Source organism: Acomys minous (genome assembly GCF_964271855.1).
Source record: "Acomys minous genome assembly, chromosome: 12".
Lineage (NCBI taxonomy): Eukaryota > Metazoa > Chordata > Mammalia > Rodentia > Muridae > Acomys > Acomys minous.
This window is the reverse complement of record NC_140493.1, coordinates 108,810,476-108,824,279: the sequence shown is the minus strand read 5'-3', so window position 1 is coordinate 108,824,279 and position 13,804 is coordinate 108,810,476. Positions and strand designations below refer to the sequence as shown.

The following is a 13,804-nucleotide window of genomic DNA, read 5'->3' as shown; positions in this document are numbered from 1 at the left end:
TGGAGTACAGCTGAGCTTCCGGGCCAGGAGGAAGTGTGGGAGGGTTTAGCAAGAAGGTCAAAGGCTGCCTGGGCAAGGGACAAACAAAGCAACCAAGGGGACAGTGAGGGGACCAAGGGAGCTGGACAGCACAGGTTCCTGCTGACTGCTATATCACAGATCCTAAGTACTTTTACAAGTGCTTAACAGCCTAACCCTGAAGCTGGCTCAGCACACGGCAGGCAAAGTCTCCAGTCCTAAGGGCGGTGGTCGTGGGCAGGGGTGGTGGCCAGAAGGGTTGATCTATCCTGCCAAAGAGGATGTCAACAAATGGGTCTATCATCCTTCCTTGGAAACAGAAAGAGGACTAAGAGAGTCTTACTTCAGTTTGGCCCTCATACTGCTTTCCTATTCCCTCCCACCAGCTTTCAAAAGGGTGAATGATTCTGGTCCAAAGACAGGACAGTCACGGGAGAAGGGTTCCAGTAACGTGGCAACTAAGCTTTCCAGGAGCGTGTGTAAGAAGACAGGAGCCGGGCGTGGTGGCGCACGCCTTTAATCCCAGCACTCAGGAGGCAGAGGCAGGTGGATCGCTGTGAGTTTAAGGCCAGCCTAGTCTACAGAGTGAGCCTAGGACAGCCAAGACTACACAGAGAAACCCTGTCTCGAAAAAACCAAAAAGAAGACAGAAGGACACGAAAGCGGAAGTTGAGACTTGGGTAAGGAGGACCCACAGGGCTGGGGTGGAGCTTGGCTGGTGGTGGAGCCCAGCATACTCGGGCCCTGGTTTCAACCCATCACTTTGAGAGAGAGGAAGAGAGTCAGAGTCTGGCCTTCACGCAATTGCTTGGCCCAAGGTGGCTGATGGCGGCTGTGTCCTCTCGGCATTGCGTAACCATTACATAATTCTCCCAGCTGACCGTCTGAGGCCAAACGACCTTCCAATGACTGACACACAGGCAAGGGCAGAGCCAGGTTTCTGCTGTAGCTGCGTGATTGGTCAGGAAACACAAACCAGAACAGGTAGCTATTGTATGTGACCCACCCAAAGCCAGACAGACTTCTACCTGTAAAGATGACAAGAGAATGCCCTGCTGCGGCTTTCCTGTTAGCAGTTTAAACAGCGACTTCAATGAAACAAACATACCTGGTCTTTGTTGAAAAGCCAAGTCCTAAGGGCTACGCAGCCGGGGGCAGCTGGGGCAACGGCAGGAATGAGCAAGGGAACTGGGGTACACTCAGGAGAGCTGGGTTTGGAGGTACAAGCCTGTAATCCCAGCTATCCCTAGAGGCCCTGACAGGCCAGTCACAAATCCAAGGCCTGGCAGTCTAGGCTGAAGTGATGCGTCGAAGGCCAGCCTCTGCAGCGGATGGAGACTGCCTCAAACAGTACAACTGAGGGCTGGGGCACAGCTCAGTGGTAGAGTGCTTGCCTAGAATGACAAGGCCCCTACTAGGATCAAAGCTTAGTGCGCTCGCGCGCGCGCACACACACCCACACACACACCCCACTCCTATGATGGGGCAGTAGGTTTCTAGGCAATGACTGGACAAAGGCTTTAAGTGGAGTTGGCTGTCCGTTCACTTGCCTCATCCCTCAGGCAAAGGCTGGGGCAGGCTGGGGGCGGGGGTGGGTCCCGCCAGTGGCCTACTTGTCAGCATAAGAAGGTGGCTTCTTGCATAAGCTACTTCATGAGGGGTAAGTTTTCCTAACTACTCCAAAGAAAGCCTAGATAAACCTTAGCTCCTGATGCCATTTTCCAGAAAGCTAATCTTCCTCTTCTCAGGCCTCAAAGCCTAGAGCACTGACCTCCCCTCTGCTAGGGCCTGTCCCTGCCTCTTTCCGCTCACTCTCTGCTAAACGTCACAGCTCTGGCATTTCCTTATCTAGAACTGAACACCCCAATGGCCATCCTAGCTGCTTTCCTTTTCCACACCTTCCCAGACATATCTCCTGTCTTCTCCCTGGGATCGGATGTTCCCAGAGGGCAACTTTAGCCTGATGAGGCCAGCAGTTAGTGCTCAATTAAACTTCACTGGGATCCATCAGAAAGCTCAATTAAATGTGTTTCATCCATCAGCAAGGCGGTAACAAGCAGAGAACCACACTTGTGGAATCCCAAATCTTCCTTCCCGCTCAACATCTGTTTTCCAGGGGATGGCAATCAGTAATCTACCCACGCTGGCTCCATTTTGTATCTTCCAGCATCAATAGAGGGTCTTCTTGCCTTGGATGCTTCTAAGCCAGTGGTTCTCAACCTTCCTGATGCTGCAACACTTTAATACAATTCCTCATGTTGTGGTGACCCCAGCCATAAAATTATTTTCGCTGCTACTCATTACAGTAAGTTTGCTACTGTTATGCATTGTATATATACATATTTTTGGAGACAGAGGTTCGCAGAAGGGGTGTGAGCTGCAGGTTGGGAGTTGCTATTGAAGCCTTAGCTCGGGGGATCCCCCCACGTATTGGTATGTGTGGGGCAGGGATCTGGAGGAGTGTCTCCCCGGGGAGAGGCGCATTAGAACAAGTCCTTGTGCCCCAGCTGCACAGGCACTGACTGGAGTCAGCTGTTCAAGACATAAGCCTTTCCCGGGAACCGAGCACAACTGGGACCAACTGACAAATTCCTAAGCAAGAGCCCCGCCCTGCAGCTGCTCCTCCCCGCATAGCTTTCTGGTGAAAAAAGTCTTGGCTCTTATAGACAGACTCCTAAGCTTGGTAGTACCGGCCATTGCAAAAGAGCAGCCGACATAGGAGTGTGTCCTCTAGTGGACAAAAAGAGAAGTTAAAAAATCCTACTTCCCGAACACCAGTCTTTAAGGACTTTTTCATGTGTGTTGGAAGAACTTTTTTGAGACATGTTCTCTCACCAGCCTGGAACTTACCAAGTAGGTTAGGCCAGGGGACAATGAACCCCGAACCCAGGGATCTGTCTGCTTCTGTCATTCCTGGGCTGAGGTTAAACACACACCACCATGTCCAGCCTTTTTACATCAGGATTAGAGGCAAATTTTACTAAGCGAGTTCTCTCTCTAGCACTAAAGCCTTCATGGGGCTGGTCTAATCCTTATGTAACCCAGAGGCTCAGGCCAGTCCGGGACATGCGGAGGCCCCATCTTAAGCATGCCTGTGTTGTCTGGGCTCAACCAGTCAGCTGTCATTGTGTGGGCAGGCAGAGGATCAGGGGAATCTGTGGAGACAGGAGGGATCACGGGTTGGCTGCGAACTCTTGTGGTGGAGTCTGCATACCCCTACGAGCTCCAAAGGCGGCCAGCAAGCTACTCATGGGGAGCCGACTGCTGTCTAGCTGATAAAGCCAGAGGAAGAAGCCACCTTGGGGTAGCACACAACAGGACTGGATGTAGATGCCTCCTGGAGGGTTTGGGGCCTCAGCTCAGGCCACCCTGCCTCATGATCATCTCTCCACCAGCCCTTTCCCCTCCCTGGGTAACTTTCTATGTCAGAAATCCCAGTGCACACTCAGCATGGCAGAGGCACCTGTACCACAGCATGAAGGCTGACCATAACCACTTAAGAGATCCTGTCTTCCAGGACAGCCAAAGCAACACAGAGAAACCCTCTCGAAAAACCAAAGGGGGAGGGGGAGGAGAGGAGATATCCTGTCTTAAAACCCATCGGGACAGTAATCTCAGCAGTTGGGAGGTTGAGGCAGGTCTGTGGGGAGTTCGAGGTCAGCCTGGACTACACAGTTAAGTACCAAGTCACTCAGAATTATGTGTAAGGTCCTGTTTCAAAGTTCCAGGCCAAGCAGTGAACTCCAGCAGCCTCCTTGGCCTGATTGATAGAACCGTGGCTCTGAGGAGCTCGACCCTCAGCTGCTCCCCACCAGCTTTCTGCAGCCTGTGCTCAGAGGGCCCAGGAGCTGATGTTCTGAGTAGACTTGTAAATCAGGGCAGCACTGTCCCCCAACGAGCTGTGAACAAGAGCCCCCAGTTGCCCAGACAAGTTCTGAGGGTATATGGGATCCACAAGAGAGACACTGCATTCTGTGGGCAGGAAAATCACCTCACACCAGGATGAGTCAGGGACTTGCCACCAAAACAGTCTACTCCAAAAAGATCAGTAGAGACTATTTTTTCCCAGTGCACATTGCATCTCACCACACTAACTTAGGCAGCACAGTCTTTTTCTAGAGACAGCACGTGGACTCTGGTGCCGCCTTCATGAGGCCCAAAGGTGACTGTTGATGATGCCAGGAAGACCGCTGCAGCCATCGTAGCTCCCTGCCTTGGGAGCAAGCGGGCTCCTTCCATGGGATGTGCCATTTTACCCTGAGGAGCACTGTCACCATTACAATGCGCCAACCAAGGACATCCAGGTACAAATAGGGAAGTGACATGTCTAAGACCACAGGGCCACCTAGTGCTAGTGCTAGAGCCGGGACCTGCAGGCCAGGTGGAAAGCCCAGGTTTCTGCCTCCACACCGAACCCTCACTAGGTCACCCGAGGGACCGCTGTGCACCAGAAACTTCCATGGTGCCTCCACCACAGCTTTATGTCCTTCTTTCACGTACTGGTCCGTGGTCACAAAGCACTGAAGGCCTGACATCACAGGCTTGAACGGCAGCCCTGCAGACGGCGGAGCAGGCCCTCCAGGATAATCACTGGGATGCCAAGACCACGAAGAGGCCCAATGAGTCAGAGCCAGTGACATCATGCAAGCCAAGGAGACAAGACCCCAGCGCAGCAAGGTCAAAGTCCAAGGCAGCCTTCCACACTACGCAAACGACTCACAATGCGGGAGACAGGCCACACTGGCTTCTTGTTACCCCAACACTCCACTGCCAGCAGGGTACCTATCTGTGACAAGGTCCCCTAGATGTGCCAGCAGTTGAGCAGAGGTAGGGGCAATGGCAGTTCTGCTCCTACTGAGGACACTGGGCCAGGGAGACCAAGGCTATATAACAGTCGGAGCACAGAAGGTAATCCCACAGACAGCCATGATCCTAAGGCTAGAGAGAGAAGGAGCCGCTCACTCCTGCAGGAAACAGTGCAGTGCGCTAGCCAGCAAGAAAAGGGGTCTATGTGGGTGTAAGAGGTACACCAGCTGGGCCTGGAGATGGCTCAGCAGCTAAGCACACTGGCTGCTCTTGCAGGGGACCAAGAGCCTATTCCTAGCACCCACAGGGCGCCTCACGACCATCTACAACTCCAGTTCTAGGGGATTCAATGCCCTCCAAAGTCACAGACCTACATCCAGGTAAACACCCACACATAAAATCAAAACTTTATTTTTCTTCTTCCGGAGACAGGGTTTCTCTGTGTAGCCCTCACTATACTAGAACTCAACTTTGTTGACCAGGCTGGCCTCGAACTCACATAGAGCTGCCTGCCTCTGCCTCCCAAGTGCTGGGATTACAGGTGTGCAGAGGCAGCACCAGTTTTGATGACCTCAGTGCACACAGGAAAGCGGATCCGAAAATAGCCACTGCCTGTCTGGTAATTCCTACTGAGCATGCCAGGGGTTCCCACAGGGCATAGGATCCAGGAGACCTTGGACATGTCCTGATGCAGACACCGCTTAGCACTCAACCCCCCTGAGGACACTGAGCCTGGCACCTACACTCCCTGAAGAACTCTTCGGACAGCAGTGTGCTTTGAGTCCAAATCCGCCGGGAATGGGGCCACTTACCTCATGTTGGCCATATAAATCACACGGGTCACAGCAGCGAGCACAGAAACCACCAAGAGCATGAAAAGCTGACCTCAGTGGTGCACACCTTTCACCCCAGCACGCAGGAGGCAGGGGGAGGTGGATCTGAGTTCCAGGACAGTCAGGGGAGACATATAGAGAGACAATGTCAGACAATCAGAACACGTGTTTTGATCAAGGTGGTCAAGCTCCTTTTATTTACAGCCACCGCACAAAGCAGTCCTTAGCCAGTCAACACCCAAAAGGCACATCGGAGCCAAACCTACCAGGGCGCACACAGTGGGGCAGGTTTTCTTTCAGTGCCTGCAAATCTTCCAGTCAAATGACCTGAAAAAGGAAAAGCTCAAGTTACCGGACTTCATCCACTACAAACCTCAACATTTAGTTATGCAGCCCCCCAACACCCCTAAATGGGTGCACAAGGCGCCAACTCTCTCCTACTTGCGCGTCCTTCAAATGTACCAAAACTGCTGGCACCCAGAGCTGGCCACCCACCCAGTGACTCCCTGGTCCTTCTCTCTTGAACTATGGGCTTTTCTTGGAAAACCTGCTGGTCAACAGAGCCACAAGCTAGGTCTCTGGTGGCTGAGGCCACTACCTCACTCTCCTGCCCCCCTCCAGCCATGTCCTCAGGCTAGCACACGTGTGCCTCCAGCCAAATCTGCACCTCCCTCACAAGAGCACACTCCCTGTGTGCGCAGCGGCTTTCCTGTTGTCCGACATTACTTGTTGACAGCTACCTTGACAGATGCTACATCCCTTAACATGCAGGGCCTCAGACACAGTAAGGAAACACTCTCTCACTGAGCCACACTCTAGCCAGGCCCAATGACAGAGAAGCACCGTGACGCGCCTTCACTACCACAGATCCCTGTCACCACCTGACCCGGGACCTCCAATGTGGTAACCACTGGCCCCACGTGGCTACTTAGAATACGAATTCCAGTCCCTCAACCACACTGCAGAGTCAGCCACACAGGCCTGTGCTTGCTCAGGGGAACCATCTCTGTTATCTGTTTTTGTTTGGGTCCTACTGTTGTCTAATCCAGAGATGTCTGAAATCACAAATGTATGCGATCTCTGTTTAAACTCCGAGAGGACCTGCCCAGTGCACACAAAGCCCTTGGTTTGATCCTCAGGTGTGGCAGTGGGTGCCTGTAACCCAGCATCCAGAGACAGAGAAAGGAGGATAATCTCAGCTACATGAGTTCAAGGGCAGCCTGGGCTAAATGAGACCCTATCCTAAAGGGGGGTGGTGCTGGTGCTGCAGCAATCACTCAGCAGTTAAGAGCATTTGCTGTTCTTATAGAGGACCTGGGTTCAGTTCCCAGCATCCACACCAGCGGTTCACAATCTGTAATGACACTACCAGGCAATCTGGTACCCTCTTGTGACCCCTGGAGGCACCAGGCAAACATTCATAAATTTTAAAAAAGGGTCTTAAAAAACAAAACAAGGGCTGGAAAGATGGCTCAGTAGTTTAGAGCGCCACCTGCTCTCTCAGAGGTCCTGAGTTCAATTCCCAGCAACCACATGTGATCTGGTGCCCTCTTCTGCAGATAAAACACTCATATGCAATAAATAAAACAAACAAATCTTTAAAAAACAAAACAAAACAAAACCTGGGCCGGGCATGGTGGCGCACGCCTTTAATCCCAGCACTTGGAAGGCAGAGGCAGGAGGATCGCTTTGAGTTCGAGGCCAGCCTGGTCTACAAAGTGAGTCCAGGACAGCCAAGGCTACAAAGAGAGACCCTGTCTCAAAAAGAAAAACAAAAAACAAAAAGGAGAAAAACAAACAAACAAACAAAAAACCTACAATGAAGGGCTGGAGTAATGGATCAAATATTTACTTTGAAGTTAACGACACCAGGCGCTGCAGAGTTCCGAGGGGTACCGCGCGGTCCTCGTCTCCACAGCGTCAGCAGGGGCCTGTTTGCAGTACCATACATGACCACCAAACTGCTGCTAGGATGTTCACACCTGTTACTGCACATTCTAAGCCCAGGGAAGATGCTCCCCTGGGAGTTTACTTTAGGTCAAGGTTGGGCTGTCTGGTACAAGGCTGCACCCACCTCCGGTAGGTTCAGCCACACAGGAGCCTTTCCCCAGACCGTCCGCCTTAGGACACTGTACCTCCAGGCTCGGACATACCTGCGTCACTGAAGCTTCATGAAAGGAAGTGGAAACTCTCCTCACAGGAGAAAGGAGTTATTGCGTGGGTTCGTCCAGTCGCTGGGGGCTGTAGATTTCATTTTCTGGATGGGAAAAGAAAGGAATACAATTCAGTTTTAAGTAGATGGCCTTGTATGGCGCTCCCGCACTGAAGAAGTCTGCCCTGTGAGCATATACAGGGGGAGGCGGTCCCCCTCAGTCACGGGAGTAGGGGGGGAAGCGGGAGGGAGGGAGGAATGGGAGGATACAAGGGATGGGATAACAATTTAGGTGTAATATGAATAAATTAATAAAATACACATTTAAAAAATTAAAGACTTAAAAACAGACGTCTGGGAGCTGGAGAGATGGCTCAGCGGTTAAGCGCACTGTCTGCTCTTCCAGAGGTCATGAGTTCAATTCCCAGCAACCACATGGTGGCTCACAGCCATCTATAATGTGATCTGATGTCCTCCTCTGCCTGCAGATGTACATGCAGGCAAAGCACTGTATACATAATAAGTAAATAAATCTTTAAAAACAAAACAAAACAAAACAAAACAAAACCAGAAGTCTGTGCACCGCCAGAGGGGCGGCCCGAGCACAGCGCCTTCCTGCAACCCCCCTCCGCCCATCCCGCGGCTGCACGCGAGCCTGTGGGGTCAGCCTCCTCCCGTGGGAGTCCCGGGAGCGGCTTCTCAAGCCCCGGGAATGGTTTCTGGAGCCCTGACTGGAGGTTCCAGCGCGCTTCCGTGCCGTGCTACACCGACTACGTCCTAAGCACGAAGCATGCGGGCCGGTTCTTCTCCGCGGGCGGAAGCAGCTCCGCAAATGCACTTCCGGCCGGAAGTGAAGACTTACCATCGAGAGTGCTGCTAGAAGGTCGCTCTAGCCTTTGGGTCATCCAAGGCTACCTTAAAGGGGCCGCGGTTTAGCCGGGCTCTAGCGGCCAGAGCTCCCCCGGGGGTGTCGGACCTTGTGGACGCGGGCACAAGCGGGAGTGACTTCCTACCCCTGAGCGCCAGGAGCTGGCCACTGGCCCTGTGCAGGGCACTGGGCCAACGGTGCAGGCCAAAAACCTGAAGCTCCAGAGGGGTCAAGTGACTTTCCCAAGTCCAGCCAGCCGCCCGCTTGTGGCAAAGCCCGTGGAAACCTAGCTGGTCCTGCTGCAAACCCGTAACACTCCATTACAGTATGAACCCATCGGTGGCATCAATAGATGCGTCGCTGGAGTCAGCACCCTCTTAATCCGATGCCTCACATCACACTGGGGTCCATCAAAGGGTTTGACTCTGTGATGTGGCATCTCTAGGCTAAAACCCTCAGTCCCCGTAGTGGCATCCAAGACCTGCACACAGTACCAGGTTTCAGTCATCCCAAGGTGTTGCCAGGGTTCAAGTAGCAAATTCCACGGAGATTTTGATACAAATCACCCCAGGGCAAAGTCAGTACAGTGCAGTAAATTCCTATTAAACATCCCGCCCTAGAGGGAAGCTTGAGAAAGCGCACCAGGGAGGGTCCTGAAGACTCAGAAAATACCTCCTAAGTCTCACAGGGCCCTCCTCCCTAAAGTTATGTAAAGAGTCAGAACCCAGGGCACACCTTTAATCCCAGGACTCGGGAGGGAGGCAGAGGCAGGCAGATCGCTGTGTGTTCTAGGCTAGCCTGGTCTACAAAGTGAGTCCAGGACAGCCAAGGCTACACAGAGAGACCCTGTCTGGGGGTGGGGGGGAAGACACTTGGAAAGCATTGTGAGAGAAATACTGTGTGGTTTCCAGGGCCCTCCCACTCCTTTCTCCCCTCACGCCTATTATTTCAGCTTCTTCTGCTCCATACTGTTAAACTTGAGTAGTCTAGTGGGGCAGTTGGTGGCGCATGCCTTTAATCCCAGCACTCTGGAGGCAGAGACAGGCGGATCGCTGTGAGTTCGAGGCCACCCTGTTCTACAGAGTGAGTCCAGGACAGCCAAAGATACACAGAAAAACTCTACCTCGGCAAACAAAAACAAAACAAAAGTAATCAACAAATGCTCAACAACACAAACAGGTTTGCGATCGGCAGCCTGCACCGGGCTCTTTGTGACTGGAGTTGAAGTCTTCTGTGTCCTCCAGCTTCCTGTGTCCAATCAGTAAGCGATCCTGAGGGACAGAATTTTCCCTCACTGTGTTGCCCAGACTGGCTGAGAACTGCTGGGCTGAACCGAATCTCTTGTCTGAACCTCCCAAGTAGTTGAGACGACAGGTGCCCCGCGGTGGATCGGCCATGGATGGGCCGAACTGTTTCTGCCACGTGGAGACAGAGGCAATTCCACAGCCTCGGGCGCCCTCGCGTGGCGTCTCTGAGTACTGCAATTTGCCGCACTTTGTCGGTGAGGTCAGAAACGGACCAGACCCCAGTCTTGGCCTTGGGACCGGCTTCAACCTCGTTAGAAAAACAAAACAAAACAAAACAAAACAAAACCCAGCCCACCACATGCCCCAGGAATGCATTAAACAACCAACGGAGAGGTGTATTAGAAAGAAGAATTTGAGCCGGACGTGGTGGCGCAGGCCTTTAATCCCAGCACTCGGGAGGCAGAGGCAGGCGGATCAGTGTGAGTTCGAGGCCAGCCTGGTCTACAGAGCGAGTCCAGGACAGCCAAGGCTACACAGAGAACCCTGTCTCAAAAAAAAAAAAAAAAAGAAAGAAAGAAAGAAGAATTTATAGACTTTACTAGCTTAGGAGGAGGGAAAAGTTTGAAGATTTCAAGCCGCCGAGTTTGAAGGTGGGTTTGAAGGTAGAGGAAGATGCTGGCAGCTCAGAGAGGTGGAAAGAGGCAACAGGGCAGCCATCACAGCTAGCTGCAAGGAGTTAGGCAAGTTGAGCCTTTTAACTGGGGGTTCCTTCCAGCTGAAGTCACGCTAGAGTCACCCCAAGAGAGTGGATCGAAATATCCTGCTGGACTCAAGGGGAATTCCCCAAAAAAGAGACTTAAGTGCGAGGGTGGACAGGCCAAAGCACTCTCGAGGGGAGCTTAGGTGTGAACCCGGGTTCTCTAGGGGGACAGGCTGATAAAATGAACACACACACACACACCACTACCACCACCACCACCACCACACGGGGGTTGATTATAGTGCCTTACAGGCTTTGGTCCAGCAATGGCTATTTTCTGACGGACAGGCCAGGAGTCCCACAGTTGTTCAGGCCGTGAGGCTGGACCTCTCAGCTGGTCGTCAGTACACATTGGAATCCTGAGGAAGCGACAGGGTAGATGAACATGCCAGTGCCAGCGAGGGCAAGCAAGCAAAGAGCGAAAGCTTCCTTCATCCGGGTCATTTTATGTGGGCCGCCACCAGGGGGCGTGGCCCAGGTGTAGCGTGGGTCTTTCCACCTCAAAAGATCCAATCCCCCCTGCTCCCCTCCCCCCAAAAAATCCCTCACAGGCGTGTCCAGCTGCTTGGATTTTAATTGGTTTCAGTCACAGTCAAGCTGGCAACAAGAAAGAGGTGGCCCGGTCCAGGTGTGCCCGTAAACAGTGGCAGGACCGCAGGGTTTACATGGGAGTGTGAGGGATTCAGGCTGGTGGTGTGCCTCCTGCAGTAGGCTGTGGGTTCCTAAGCAAGCAGAAATGGGCTCCTATTTCCAGAAGGGGAGGGCCAGTTGCAGGTGTCAGTGTCTCCAATGCAGATGCAGATGCAGGGTTGCTCATCGCAGGATGTAGGGGACCTGCAGGATGGCCAATGTTCTTCCATCTTGTCAGAGCCTAGGTTCCTATTTCTCCAGCAGTCTGTCGTTTACCAGAAACCAGCTGACCCTGTCATGGCTCAGCAGTTAGACACCTGCTGTGGCTTATTATGGGGGATGGTCATTCTAAGACCTCCGAGCTACTCCTTTCTGGCTATAAACTAGCTTTTCCAGTAAGACTACTGGTAAAATCAGATTAAAGGCTGGCTGCCTGCGAGCAGCAGTTCCAGGAACTTTTTCCTGACTAACCAGATCCTTTACAACTTTCCTTTCTTTCTTTTCTTTTCTTTTTTTTTTTTTTTTTTTTTTTTTTGTTTGTTTTTCAAGACAGGGTCTCTCTGTGTTAGCCTTGGCTGTCCTGGACTCACTTTGTAGACCAGGCTGGCCTCGAACTCACAGCGATCCGCCCGCCTCTGCCTCCCGAGTGCTGGGATTAAAGGCGTGCGCCACCACGCCCGGCTAACTTCCCTTTCTTTCTGGAATTTCTCCGTCTTCTGTGATTATATCAGCTGTAAAGGTAGACACCTGCTAGAGCATTCCAGAGTTAGGTATCCATAGCAACCCTTGCTTATGCAAATACCTATGCCTCTGTGTCTATAAAAACTCTGTGAAATTTTTCAATAAACGGGGCTTGATCAGAATCCAGACTTGCCCTCATTTCTTTGTGTCTCCTGTGCCCCCACTTGTCTGCCCCCTCCACAGGTACCCATTGAAGACCCCGCAGGCCGAAACAATTGGCGCCCAACGTGGCAGGGGGCAAGGGTGGGGGTTGGAGTGGGGGTGGGGGGAGGGGGAGGGGGGCTTTCAGGGGGTCCTGAGGTGCAGAGCTCTGCCTATAGGAGGGCGGGCAGCCTCTTGCGTGTTTCTGCAGAATGTCGCTGCTGTCTGATTGCAGGCTTCTGCACCTGCGCTGGGGACCTCACAGAGGGGATGACCCAGGGCCTCATAGGTTCAGTCACTGATCCTGGATCCTCACTTCCTGTCTGTGCAGGAGCTTGCTCCACTGGGAAGGAGGGGGCAGGGGGGCTCCTTTCATCTTGTTTTTTATTATTTATTTATTTGGATTTGGAATGGAACCTGGGGTCTTTTGCATTTGAAGCAACCACTTGTTTTTCTGTTGTTTTTTTTTTTGTTTTTGTTTTTTGTTTTTTGCTTTTCCTCCCCAGACTGTGTAGCCCTGGAACTCACTCTGTAGACCAGGCTGGCCTCAAACTCAAAGATTCACCTGCCTCCGCCTCCTGAGTGCTGGGGTTAAAGGCGTGCGCCGTCACCACCGCCGCCACTACCACCACCTGGATGAAACAAGCTGTCTTGCGCTGAGCTGCATTCCTGGACCTTCTGCTCTCATCTTTTAAAAATCTAAAGTATACAAGACCCGGTGTGGAGGCGCACACCTTTAGTCCCAGCACTCGAGAGGCAGAGACAGGTGGATGGCTGTGAGTCCAAGGCCAGCCTGGTCTACAAAGCAAGTCCAGGACAGCCAAGGCTATCACAGAGAAACCCTGTCTCAAAACAACAACAACAAAACCAAGAAACAAAACAAGAATTTAAAGTAGGCAGATGAGACGGCTCCACAGGTAAAGGTGCTTGCTGCCAAGACTAATGACTGGAGTTCGATCCCCAGAGACCCGCCTGATGGAAGGAGAGAAACTCCGACCTCCTCACGTATGCTATGGCCTGAGTGCGCACACATTCTCTCTCTTTAAATACTTAACACGTTTCCATCTTCTTCTCCAAGACAGGGTCTCTCACTCAACCTGGAGCTCACTGACTGACCTGGACTAGCCAGTGAGCCCCACACATCCTCCTGCCTCCACCACTGAGGTGCTGGGCCTACAGGCTGTGGTGACTTGAATAAGAAGGGCCCCCACAGGCTCATGTATTTGAATGTTTGGGTGCCAATTTGTGGAACCGGTTAGGAAGGATTAGGAGGCGTGGCCTTGTTGGAGGAGGTGTGTCACTGGGTGGAGGTTTCAAAAGCTCCCACCAGGTCTCTCCCCTCTCTCTCTCTCTCTCTCTCTCTCTCTCTCTCTCTCTCTCTGCGCCTCCATCTTGCAGATCAGATGTGAACTCTCAGTTAGTGCTCCAGCACCATGCCTGCCCGTCTGCTACCTTGTCCCTCACCACAGCGGTCACGGACTCACCTTCTGTGACAGTAAGCAAGCCCCCAGTCAAATGCTTTCTTTCATAAGTTGCCTTGATCATGGTGCCTCTTCACAGCTGTAGACTGTGTAGCTAAGACACAGACTCATACCCCACCACACCCCG

General features: G+C 52.4%; 1 long non-coding RNA gene across 2 annotated transcripts; it reads right to left on the bottom strand.

Moving 5' to 3' along the window:
* Nucleotides 1-519: 519 nt before the first annotated feature.
* On the bottom strand, nucleotides 520-8,326 carry LOC311579028. Of its 2 annotated transcripts, XR_014773033.1 has the most exons (4): nucleotides 7,811-8,326; nucleotides 5,924-5,984; nucleotides 5,637-5,762; nucleotides 520-967 (listed from the first exon to the last, which is right to left on the bottom strand). It is a non-coding gene; the product is annotated as an uncharacterized lncRNA (long non-coding RNA). The 2 variants fall into 2 exon arrangements; XR_014773034.1 differs by lacking the exons at nucleotides 520-967; nucleotides 5,637-5,762 and having other exon boundaries at nucleotides 5,826-5,984.
* Nucleotides 8,327-13,804: the final 5,478 nt, after the last annotated feature.